General features: G+C 46.8%; 1 protein-coding gene across 8 annotated transcripts in view; it reads right to left on the bottom strand.

The window, feature by feature from the left end:
- PTPRS (protein tyrosine phosphatase receptor type S) overlaps positions 1–13,352 on the bottom strand; it is a 521,512-nt gene that overhangs the window by 364,861 nt on the left and 143,299 nt on the right. The gene's annotated exons all lie outside the window — the stretch shown is intronic.

The following is a 13,352-nucleotide window of genomic DNA, read 5'->3' as shown; positions in this document are numbered from 1 at the left end:
ACAATATTATTTTCTGGCCTCAAAAAGTGTATATTACTATAGTTCCTGTCATTGAAGGTAAGTCCGCTGTGTGGGGATGCGCTCCTTGTGAAAGTTAGCCAGTGGCTAAAATGAGCTGACCCACTGCCTCATGCTGTGTAGCGAACAGAAGAGTAACATGAATACAGCAACAGACCAATGGATGAAGAGGGTTGGCTCAAAGCCACTATCGGTATATTACGCATACAATTTAAATAAAATCAAAAGGTCTTGGCTAACACCAGCCCTACAAAGGCTGACGGCAAAGGACAAAGACATCACTTTATGTTTCATCGTTCACTGATGAACACAGATACGACCATGAGTCAGATCACAACACTAAAGGATGAAAGCACAGACTGGGAACTACAGGAGGCAACTAGAGACTTCCCACCATTGGACAATTGAGGATGACCAACAGGCAACCGATGGATAAAAGCATCATGTGACAATACACCAAAGATTGATGAATAGACAAAAAAGCCACTGATCCACGTCACAGCCCTACAGATTCAAAGCACATTCTCAGAACCATGAGCACTTATGACAGCTCTCACACCCCTAACAAATGGAGGCCACAATCTGATAACTGAAGAACAAAGCATGATCAGACATCCACGACACCAGCAAAGATCACGAGTCACATCACAACATGACCAACAGATAAAGAAAAGATTGAAGGACTTCATTCAACCAACCATTTGAACGAGCCACACACATCACCCAGTCAACACTGACCGATGAGCCGATGTCATGTGGCCAGGAACTACTGACCAAGAGTTACAAAAGCCAAGAAGACTTCTTGCAACCAAAGGAACTGAACAGCAGATGCTGCTGATCAAACTGTAAATGGGACATAGACAACATGAGACCATACAATGGGAAATCACTGACCAAGAGTTAACTCAAACAACCAGACATATGGAGTGACAACACATGTTGACATGTTAGCAACCAACCCATGGACTGAACGAGTACCCAGTGGTTCTGCACCACTGTTGCCTGAAAACCACAATCGGGAGACAAAAGCTGTATCTGCATGATCTGGTACAAAACATTTATTCAAAATGAAACTTCACAAATCGGTTGGCATCAGGAGGTGAGAGAAATGTATTAAAGACCCCAAATAAAAATCTTAACTTTGAATGCGCTCCCATGCAACAAGCGTGCCTAAGCACTCGTGTGCTTCTAAAATAGCACGAACATTTTTTTTTATTTACTGACCAACAGACTGTTAAATAAATTCGACAAAAAAGGTACTGTGAAACTGCACTTCTTAGCATAAAGTTTTCCCCCCACAAATTAAATTTAAAAAATTGGACTTCGGAGGTTGGGGGCAAGAAAAGAGAGAGTGGAGACAAGAGAAGAGAGGGCGGAGACAAGAGAAGAAAGGGCATGGACAAGAGAAGAGAGGGCAGGGGCAGGAGTCAACAGTGTGTGAAAGGAGTGCAGAAACAAGCATTTACAATGCAACGGTCTCGCCTTTGCCAAAGTTAGAGCTAAATGAGACCATTTTTATTTATGTGTTGGTTTTGAAAACAGATAAATAAATGGCATTGTCATATACAATGCCAATAGTTTAATTGCTCGCAAATGCGAGACCTATTGCATTTGCACCCACACAGAGCCACCAACAGTCATTCACATAGAGCCACCCACACACACACAGCCACCCACACAAAGCCACCTACACACACACACACCCTCACACAGACAGAGCCACCCACACACAGAGCCACCTACAAAAAAAGCATTTGCAATGCAATAGGTCTAGCAATTACGTGCATTTAAGCTATTGGCAGCTGTTTTAGCATAATTGTGGGTTTGCCACACAAACCATCATCTGCTACATAACCTGCAGATTTTCACAAGAAGTTAGTTTCTAGCTCTACAGGATTAAAAATGACTAAAAACTAGGCAACGTGTGTTCGCGCACCGTGGAAGGCACCCCTGAAAGGTTCACTGGCCATCCTTCAGTTGCTCGTTTCTTTATTCTGTTGTTAAACTGCTGCGAATGAGGTGAAATCTTTGCCAAGACAGTACTACCGTGTGTAAAAATGCCAAAATAACCACGTAATACTATCGAAAATGTGCTGCATTATGCCGCATCTTTTCCCTTTTCTTGCCACATAATTTAGTCACCCCCGTCACATAATTTTGTGTTTCCCCATTGCTGCATAATTCCAGTGGCCCGGATTATCTTTGACGAGGCCAGGACAGGCCTCAAACACAATATCATGCAAGGCAACCTCTCTAGCAAGCCAAACACTATTATCACACATAGCAAAACCCTGGCAGGCCTTACCTGGGGTATAAAGGCGACAGGGTCCTGGATAGCTTCGCACACTGTATCACACTATGTAGGTCTAACACGGTGTAGTACAATTGATAGGGCCCGCCGGTCATCATACTAGACAAGGCCTCTGGCTAGCCTGACACCGTATACTGAGGTGCACATGACCGAGGCTTTAACACACTAGACGGGACATCTGGCAGGCATTATACAAGACATAGGCATGGCCTCTGGAATACACTTACATGGTGTATTATAGCTGATAGACTTGGCAGACCTTAACATGCTTTATTACTCTAGTCAGGGCAAGGCAACATTTACACACCTCTGGGCTCTCGTGTTCTGTAAACATCACGTGGGTATACACTTCAATAATATACACTTTAATAAACAAAAAGCCTTAGAACATCACAGAATACAGGAAAATAACACATCTGCAAACATATAATAAGGTGTTGTTACACAGCCACTATGTAGATCTGGGTATTAAAAAGGCATTTAACCTTGGTAAAAACAGCTTATAAAGTACAAACCCCGTACAAAAAAAAGAACCAGACTACACCTTGAAAAAAGAAATAAAATCCATCAGAAAAGCTTTTTGAAATACCCCGGTTATCCCATATAAATATGACATATTGTATTATGATATTTTATATGAAGTGTATATAAAACAGAACAATAAGTCCTGTCGTGGCTGTAGACCAAACTTTTGTACGTTCCAAGTCGTATATAGATGTAGGTCAACAACACCTGTTTTGTAACGTCTGCATTGCTACCCAAATTATGTTGTCATGTCATTAGAACAGCAAAACAGCTGAAAATAAACCGGACGTGCACGTTACAATAATAAAGATAGTAGCTACAAAAGTATTTTTAAACGTTACAAAAGATTTGCTTTCAGTATACAAGCTCAACTTTAAGAGGCCTCTAATGCTACAGAGTCTTTCCAAACTACATTCGAGGTACAGTTTAAAGAGCTGGTGTTTATTTGTATTCACTTTACCAAGATGTTATTCCTAAAGCGAGGGATGAAATAACCTAACCGATGAGCACCTAAAACGGGGTGGATTACCCTCCACATCTGCCAGGGTGGGAGGGGACAGGTTTTATTTACCCCTTTTGTTTTGTAACACAGGGGTGGGTCACATTATAATATGGGTGAGTTTTGAAAAACCGCTGCAGGGGTTCTACTTTTAACTGCCCCTTTGAAAAAAAATAAAAACACACACACAATTAAATCAAACTCTGATTATCAAACCAACCGCAGAGCGCCACTGTGCACTAAACAATCTAAAAATAAACAAAAGATCCGATTTTCCCTCCAAGAAAACGAGTGTTTCCAGAGTTAGTGGTGCTGCGTGTGGTGAAATGTACCCAAAACATCAGATTAAAGTAAGACACTACCACCACCCACTTTGCGCCCCACACTCCGGTTGGGAGGGAGCAGGCTCTTGAAGAGAACTTTAAACTTTGTTCACACAAAAGGCCCGCGGCAGACTGGGAGAGGGATGACTCAACAACCCCTCAGCCCCCGAGTTTCCTGGAATCAGAGCCTTCCAGAAGTTTATTTACAACGCGGGGAGGCGGAAAAGAACGGGAAGAGCAAACTGGAGGCAGGAGTCAGACGGGGAAGAGCAAGAGGCGGAAGAGACCGATGGGAAAGAGAAAGGTGGAAAATGGCAGAAAGACAAGAATAAGGAGGGGAACGAGACTGACAAAAGAGGAAACAAGCACTCACCAGAGGACGACTTCTTCCGGCGGCGGTAGGGGCAATTGACAAAATAAATGGCTGCAAAAAAAATAAAAGTAAACGCCCACCGCCGCAGGACGTTTTAAAAGGGGTGGAGAGGGAAAAAATGTATGGAACGCCCACGAATCACCTCGGACAATGACGGACGCCTCACTCTTCCAATGGCTAGCCTCCATTTATGGAGCTAGCCAATGGAAGAGAGAGGCGGGACAAAGCCACATACTGTTCTCAAAAGATTTCGCCTGCGCGAACGCTGCTGCGCAGCGGACGCCAGGCGAAACCTAAAAAGCACATGAGGGAGAACAACATAGGAGACAAGAAGCACAAAAGCGAGAGCACAACATGGGGCGTGGAGGGAAGGAGAGAAGCTGATGGTGAGAGAGCAACGCAGGACACATGGGAGGCTCTCTGAGAACAGCGACAAGCACATGAGGTAGACAACTGAAACACAGTGCAGTGTTTAAACAGTAACAAAAAATAGTTGCCTAAATGTGAGCCATGGAATGACACAAGTAAAGAGGCTCCATGGAAGGCACATGTTCATGATGGACAGGGTAGGCCACCCAATCAGAAGCAAGTAAATGAGAGTGGTAATAAAGCCAACCAATGGCATGCAGTAGGCAGGCTTTAAGCGCACTGTAACTTCCTGGGAAACAGAAAATAGTCTTTCACAACCAGACACCTGAACTGACTGGGAGTCTCGACCTAAAAACCAGGTTGTGGTGTAAAACTAAGTTTCCTTAATCTGCATCACTATTTAAGTTTTCAGTTGTAGGACTGGTAGAATTTTTTAGCTGGATCAGAAATTTGACACGGGGCTGTAAAGTACTTGCAGTCATGTTTCTGTTTCTACTACTATTGCAAATTTGCACCGTGAAACACTTAAAAAGCATGTATAAAGTCAGATACCTCAGAGAGATGAGTGAGCAATTTGCTGTGCAGTACTCAATCCCTACCCAGAGACCAGCCCGCGTGCGCTTACACCATGGGCCCACTCTGCCTTGCCCATGGTGTGAGCAGTACCTGCTCACCAAATTCCCTTACAAGTACTGGAGTCTTGTGCCCGAGTGGGCATATCTGGAAACTACCACCTTTGTTGACCGAGATGAACAGGGACGAGAAGCTAATATGGGGAGACACATGGAAGAGGCAAATGGTTCAGATACACCACCTTTTGCAAAAAGCATGTGAAGGGAACTCCTTGTATCACAATAGATCTTTCCTTACTAGCAGTGTATACATTTTTTTTTTTTTTTAATGTGGCGGAGGTAGGACTGGGAATAGATTGTTGCATTGACCGTGGCGAGGACGCCATCAATGCATGGGAACAGACCGTGGCGAGGACGTCATCAATGCATGGGAACAGACCGTGGCGAGGACGTCATCAATGCATGGGGACAGACCGTAGCGAGGAAGTCATCAATGCATGGGGACAGACCGTGGCGAGGACGTCATCAATGCATGGGGACAGAATGCTGCGAGGACGTCAACAATGCATGGGGTCAGACCGCGGCGAGGACGTCATCAATGCATGGGGTCAGACTTTGGCGAGGACGTCATCAAACCATGGGGTCAGACCGTGGCGAGGACGTCATCAATGCATGGGGGTCAGACCATGGCGAGGACGTCATCAATGCATGGGGACAGACCGTGGCGAGGACGTCATTAATGCATGCGGTCAAACCGTGGCGAGGACCTCATCAATGCAGGGGGTCAGACCGCGGCATGGACGTCATCAATGCATGGGGTCAGACCGCGGCATGGACGTCATCAATGCATGGGGTTAGACCATGGAACGGCATGGTGATGTTGGGCCTGGACCAACCAACGAGCGGTCAGGAACAAAGAGACCTGGACCAACCAACGAGCGGTCAGGAATAAAGGGGCCAGGGAGAGGCCTGGACCAACCAACGAGCGGTCAGGAATAAAGGGGCCAGGGAGAGGCCTGGACCAACCAACGAGCGGTCAGGAATAAAGGGGCCCTGGATAGGCCTGGACCAGCCAGTGAGCGATCAGATATAAAGGGACCGGGGATAGGCCTGGACCAACCAATGAGCGGTCAGAAATAAAGAGGCTGGGGATAGGCCTGCACCAACCAACGAGCGATCAGGAATAAAAGGGGCCGGGGGTAGGGCCTGGACCAACCAGCGAGCGATCAGGAATAAAGAGGTCGGGATAGGCCTGGACCATCCAATGAGCGATCAGGAGTAAAGGGGCCGGGATAGGCGTGGACCAACCAACGAGTGATCAGGAATAAAGGTGCCGGGGATAGGCCTGGACCAACCAACCAACAAGCGATCAGGAATAAAGGAGCCGGGAGTAGGCCTGGACCAACCAGCGAACGATCAGGAATAAAGAGGCCTGGGATAGGCCTGGACCATCCAACGAGCGATCAGGAGTAAAGGGGCAGGGGATAGACCCGGACCAACCAACGAGTGATCAGGAATAAAGGGGCAGGGATTGGCCTGGACCAATCAACAAGCGATCAGGAGTAAAGGGGCCGGGGATAGGCCTGGGCCAACCAACAAGCGATCAGGATTGAGTCACATAGCAATGACTGAAGGACAAGCAAAGCTGGGATAGATGGGGAACTGGACAATCAGAAAGGAAACAGGAAAGACAACAGCAATGCTTGAGAGACGCCAGGCACAGGCACACATGCACGAGACACTGCAGCCAGCTTTAAGCCAAGTGACACACTGACAAAAGCACCTTCACCCAGGGCAGTGGGCAGCCACAGTGCACACTCGAAGGCAGGCAGAGGGTTGTAGGCGCACCAAGCCCTGCCCAAAAGAATCGACATACTAACAAAATAAAACAGAGCTGCAACAAGCCAATCTATAATGTGCCATCACCTACATCTTTTGTCACTCATAGCCTTGCTGGGAGTAGGTATCAAAGGGGGCGGGCTCCGAATAAGCCTGGGTAGGATTACACTTTAGTAAGACCTGGCTGTCCATAGCATGTCACCAACCATGTATTTGATTGCATTTTTAAAGGGGATAATGTAACATAACTGCACTGTTCAAATATGTTTAGACACAGTTATACATTGGCAATTTTCTAGAATAGCTGTAAAAAAATACATGTGTAAATGGGGGTGGGGCGCAGATTTTTTTTTCGCCCTGGGTGTTGGCGCTGAAAGGTTTTTCGAGCACTGCAATAAGGCCTCCCACCCAGTGACTCGCCTTCGGAGCAGGGCGCCGCCATGTCTGATGAGTGCCATGTCTGATGAGTGCCCGGAGGGAGGCGAGCGGGGCCTGGTGGGCTGGACCCACCCATTTATTAATGCATTCATTTGCTTCTCATATGGGAGACCGGAGCCAGACAGCCCTGCCGCACGCAAAGCTACACCGGTGACGAGACGGCGCAGAGGCTGATGGCATTATGGAGACTTATGAGTCTTATCTGGTCCAGGAGCAGCCACAGTATCCGGCTGGCACAGTGCCACCGAGCGGTGCCCACGCCGCAGAGTGCTGGAACCACCGTCTGCCCCTGCAGCACACAGGGCTCAGAAAGACTACTATGAAGGTGGGTCTGCAACACATTGCAGCCTGGAGATGGTACTTCTCTTATTCAACAGGGCCTACTGCCCTCCCCTGCATAGCGCCTAGGGTGTCACGCCACTGGCTTGTATAGTGTCCCAACCGGCCCATTCCACTGGGCCACATATTGCCCAGAATGCGACCGACCCTTCTCTCTAAAGTGCTTACAATGACTCCTCCCATTACTTTGTGAAATGTATGGACAGCCTCCTACCATGGCTGGGACAGACAGCCTCCTGCCACTGACGTGCAGTGTCTGACCAGTCTGCGTTTATTGGTAGACGTGGCTTCACCCACAAAAACACATCACGTACATAAGCTTTATCAATATAAAAACCTGTATCAACATGTTTCAACCAGAAGAGCAGTTCACTTAATGTCCTTCATCAGTACATAACAAGCATTTGCAATGCAATAGGTCTCACATTTATGAGAGTTTGATCTATTGGCATTGTCAACGACAATACCTTTTATTTATGGTTTAAAACAGATAAATAAAAGGCTTTGTCGTTTACAATGCCAATAGCTCAAACTCTCGCAAATGTCAGACCTATTACATTGCAAATGCGTTTGTGCTTTATACATTTTTTTAATGACTTAGAGAGCGTGTCCTGCCTGCAACAGCAGGCAGAACAAATCTGTTTTAGAAAATGGTGCTTGGAGGCAGTAATTAAAGCCTGCTGAGTTACAACACTCATAACAGGGAGTGTCGCCATGGGTTACAAAATGAGACAAAGCGATACTATGAAGGGACTACTAAGCCTATTGACCAATTAAAAAACAAAGTTTCCAAAGGACAATAACACAAGCCAATGAAAAATATGGGCGGAGAGTGGGTGGAGCTTCAAGTCCCTACCTGAACGCATCAAACCTCGCAGAGCAGTACATACGATGCCCAGGCTCAACCTAAAAAGCATCAGTGGGGTTCACCCACAAAAAGATCTCGCTTTTAAAGTTTTATCCTGAAGAAAACCTGCATCAATATGTTTCAACCAGAAGAGCAGTTCACTTACTGGCCTTTGTCATTACAAGAAAAAGCATTAGTGGGGTTCACACACAAAAAGATCTCGCTTTTAAAGTTTGTCTTTAAAAAACCTGCATCAATGTAGTTAAACCAAAATAATAGCCACCTTAATGAGCTTTCCCCATAAGATAACCAGCAACAATATGATGCGGCCAAAAGAATGCTTCTCTAAAAGAGCTTTTCTTACGTTAAATCTACATTAGTAACATCCACCCTACTAGAGCAGGTCACTTAACGGATCAAGTCCTTAAGAAAACCTCATCAATGAGGTTCAACCGAAAGAACTACTCCCTTAGTGAGCTTTCCCAGATGAAAACAATGCACCAACACAGTACAACCAGCACACATCACTAAATGAACTTCACTCAAAGAAAGAAAACCAGCATCAGTAATGTTCACCCACAAGAACAACCCATTTAATATGGGTTGGCAAAGAAAAAAAATGCTTTTGATTCACCTACAAGAGCAGTTCTCTTAATGATCTTCACCCACATGAAAACCTGCATGTGCATCATTCACCCAAAGAGAAGCCCACTTAATGAGATTGAGCCACAGGAAAACCTGCATGTGCAGCATTCACCCAAAGAGAGGCCCACTTCACCCACAGGAAAACCTGCATGTGCAGCATTCACCCAAAGAGAAGCCCACTTAATGAGATTGAGCCACAGGAAAAGCTGCATGTGCAGCATTCACGCAAAGAGAAGCTCACTTAATGAGATATAGTAACAGGAAAACCTGCATGTGCAGCATTCACCCAAAGAGAAGCTCACTTAATGAGATTCACCCACAGGAAAACCTGCCTGTGCAGCATTCACCCAAAGAGAAGCCCACTTAATGAGATTCACCCACAGGAAAACCTGCATGTGCAGCATTCACCCAAAGAGAAGCTCACTTAATGAGATTCACCCACAGGAAAACCTGCATGTGCAGCATTCACCCAAAGAGAAGCTCACTTAATGAGATTCACCCACAGGAAAACCTGCATGTGGATCATTCACCCAAAGAGAAGCCCACTTAATGAGATTCACCCACAGGAAAACCTGAATGTGGAGCATTCACCCAAAGAGAAGCCCACTTAATGAGATTCACCCACAGGAAAACCTGCATGTGCAGCATTCACCCAAAGAGAAGCCCACTAAATGAGATTCACCCACAGGAAAACCTGCATGTGCAGCATTCACCCAAAGAGAAGCTCACTTAATGAGATTCACCCACAGGAAAACCTGCATGTGCAGCATTCACCCAAAGAGAAGCTCACTTAATGAGATTCACCCACAGGAAAACCTGCATGTGCAGCATTCACCCAAAGAGAAGCCCACTTAATGAGATTCACCCACAGGAAAACCTGCATGTGCAGCATTCACCCAAAGAGAAGCCCACTTAATGAGATTCACCCACAGGAAAACCTGCATGTGGAGCATTCACCCAAAGAGAAGCCCACTAAATGAGATTCACCCACGTGAAAACCTGAATGTGGAGCATTCACCCAAAGAGAAGCTCACTAAATGAGATTCACCCACAGGAAAAACTGCATGTGCAGCATTCACCCAAAGAGAAGCCCACTTAATGAGATTCACCCACAGGAAAAACTGCATGTGCAGCATTCACCCAAAGAGAAGCCCACTAAATGAGATTCAGCCACAGGGAAACCTGCATGTGTATCATTCACTCAAAGAGAAGCCCACTTAATGAGATTCACCCACAGGAAAACCTGCATGTGCAGCATTCATCCAAAGAGAAGCTCACTTAATGAGATTCACCCACAGGAAAAACTGCATGTGCAGCATTCACCCAAAGAGAAGCTCACTTAATGAGATTCACCCACAGGAAAAACTGCATGTGCAGCATTCATCCAAAGAGAAGCCCACTTAATGAGATTCACCCACAGGAAAAACTGCATGTGCAGCATTCATCCAAAGAGAAGCTCACTTAATGAGATTCACCCACAGGAAAACCTGCATGTGCAGCATTCACCCAAAGAGAAGCTCACTTAATGAGATTCACCCACAGGAAAAACTGCATGTGCAGCATTCATCCAAAGAGAAGCCCACTTAATGAGATTCACCCACAGGAAAAACTGCATGTGCAGCATTCACCCAAAGAGAAGCCCACTAAATGAGATTCACCCACGTGAAAACCTGCATGTGGAGCATTCACCCAAAGAGAAGCCCACTTAATGAGATTCACCCACAGGAAAAACTGCATGTGCAGCATTCACCCAAAGAGAAGCTCACTAAATGAGATTCAGCCACAGAAAAACATGCACCGCCTTATTTACCCAAATGAAAACTTTCTTCAACACGGTTCACCCACAAGAACATTCACACGACGAGCTTTGCCTATTCGAAACCCTGCATCCGCAGCATCCCCCTCAGAAACAGCTTGCTGGATGAGAGCTGCCTACTCAAAAACCTACTTCAGTAGCGTTCTCCCACGAGAGTAGTTTAACGAGCTTCATCTACAGGAACAGCCTGCCTCCACCCGTGTTACATCAGTAATACCCTACTTCAATGCAAGACAGCCGCGGACCAATCATCTTCAGAAGGGAAACCCAATTTTAACCAGAGAACCACCCCACCTTGTCTATAGGTAGACTGCTTCAACTAGCTGAATGACAGAAGCACTCACAAATTATGTATACACACAGGAACTGCTGTGTTGAGTTCACTCATACGCAATCTATTCTTCACTGAGGTTCACTCACTGGAAAACCCTACCTCAAAGAGACGAGGGACCAGCGGTAGGGCCGAGGGGGAGGGTCTTGGTAGCATAAGGGACCCTACCAACTGGTGGGGTGACATGTTGGGGCTGCAGGGTCTGTGTTGGAAAGCATCAGGAGAAGGAAGCTGTGAGGCGGTAGACACTGATCTTGTGGGGTTACAGGCCTCTCAGTGGTGGTGTGATACCCATGCAGCTGATGGGACCAAGACACACAATGTGTGAAGAGGTCTCCGTCAGTAAAAGCAGTGTCCATGGTGGTTATTGGGCTATTTACAGTGGTAGCACAGCGGCCATAAATTGGCTCCGACTGTTGGGATTGTGGAGGTAGGAATGGTACGGTAGCAGCCATGATGAAGCTCTAGAAAGTTGTGGTGGCCGTGTTTGATGTACGAGGTTGAGCTGGTTTTTGGTACTAGAGAGGGATGAGGGGCTGAGAAGTTCGCAGTCACAAAAGACTAATACAAGGCAGCAAGGGCACCAGGATGGAACAATGTGCTGTTTGGTGCACAAAGGGTTGGATGAAGATCTAGAGTTTGATGGAAACTGTAGCGGGAGCGGTCCACAGTGACAGCGATGGGTGTATTGTTGTGTGGTCAATCAAGGGTTTTTGTTTGTAGTCTATTGGCATTTATTTAGTGTACACTTACAAAGCATGAGGTCTACAACAAAAGTGTAAAGCGAATGATGGTGGAAGGAGATGACCCAAGGACAAGGAGTCCATAACGGTGGAGTGTGCGTGTGGTGGACGCATTCATGGCGGCGGAGGACATGATGTTAGAAATATATGTGCCCGCCCACGGTAGAGTGTGGTGGGCTAAGTAGAGGTAGGCTTTGAGGAGTTCAAATGTGAAATCCATAGTTAAAGATCGGTTAAGGGAAGGAGTGGGACTTCACGGTTGGGTTTGCGTTGGGGGAGGCAAGAATAGTGGATGGGCCTGCGTTATCAGGCAAGGAGACATAACGGGGAGTTAAACACTTTGTAACACGGAGTGCATGGTAGCAATGGAGAGGGTTCAATGGTGGAAGAATTGATATAGGACTAACATTACAGGGTAGTAGGGTGCATGTATGAGAAAAGGTCGATGGTGGGTGAGGGGTGCGTGGTTGAAGGGATGCACACTGGCGGGTCACTTGTCGAACTGATGTATGGGGAGGGGATCAGGATGGTTGGAAGACGTGTGTGATCAGGGGTCTATGGTGCTGGACAAAAAGTGTGAGGAGGTCCATAAGAGGCATGGACAAAGCTCCATGGTACTACACAATATGTATGGTTTATCGTGGTAGATGAGATGTACAACGAGAGGCCCAAGGTGGGAGACAAGGTGTGTCTGACTGGTGGAGTAGATGTATGAAGAGCAGCCCGCGGTGGAGCAGATATGTGGCCACTGGATGTATAAGGAAAGGTGCATGGCGGTACATATGCGCGAGGGGGCACCTAGTGGTCAAATCGGTCACATGGGGTTCATTGTGGTAGAGATATATGACATTGGTCCGTGAAGGTAAAGATATGTGGCATGAGGTGAATGGTGGTAGATGAGTGACACAAGGGTTGCGTAGAGGCAGAGATGTATGTTGAGGGGTTCACAGTGGTAAAGATGTGTGAAGCGGGGTCTTTAGTGGTAGAGATGTCTCAGGAGAGGTTCACGGTGGTAGAGGTGTGTGTAGAGTGTCCCACTGTGTGACAGACGTATGAGGCGGGCTCCAGAGTGGGAGACGCATAGTGAGGGGTTGTAGTGGCGGAGCACGTGACAGTGAGTGGTCCACGAAGACGGGTGGTGTATGAAAGGTGCTGGTGATGGCAGATGTGGTCTAATGATGGTCGGTCCATGGCGGCAGGGTGGGCTGCACAGGCTTGGGGTGCATAGAGGAAGGGTGTGGGGTGGACAGTGCTGCAGTGCAGTTGGGGGGGGAGGTAATCTACAGATTACCAACCCACCTGGTACCATCACAGCCCCTCACCTTGGGTGACCACCTAACTCACTCCATGTTCCTCACAGACCC

The sequence above is a fragment of the Lissotriton vulgaris genome, chromosome 12 (genome assembly GCF_964263255.1).
Source record: "Lissotriton vulgaris chromosome 12, aLisVul1.2, whole genome shotgun sequence".
Classification (NCBI taxonomy): domain Eukaryota; kingdom Metazoa; phylum Chordata; class Amphibia; order Caudata; family Salamandridae; genus Lissotriton; species Lissotriton vulgaris.
The sequence above is the reverse complement of the archived record's forward strand: the minus strand, read 5'-3'. Positions and strand labels throughout refer to the sequence as shown.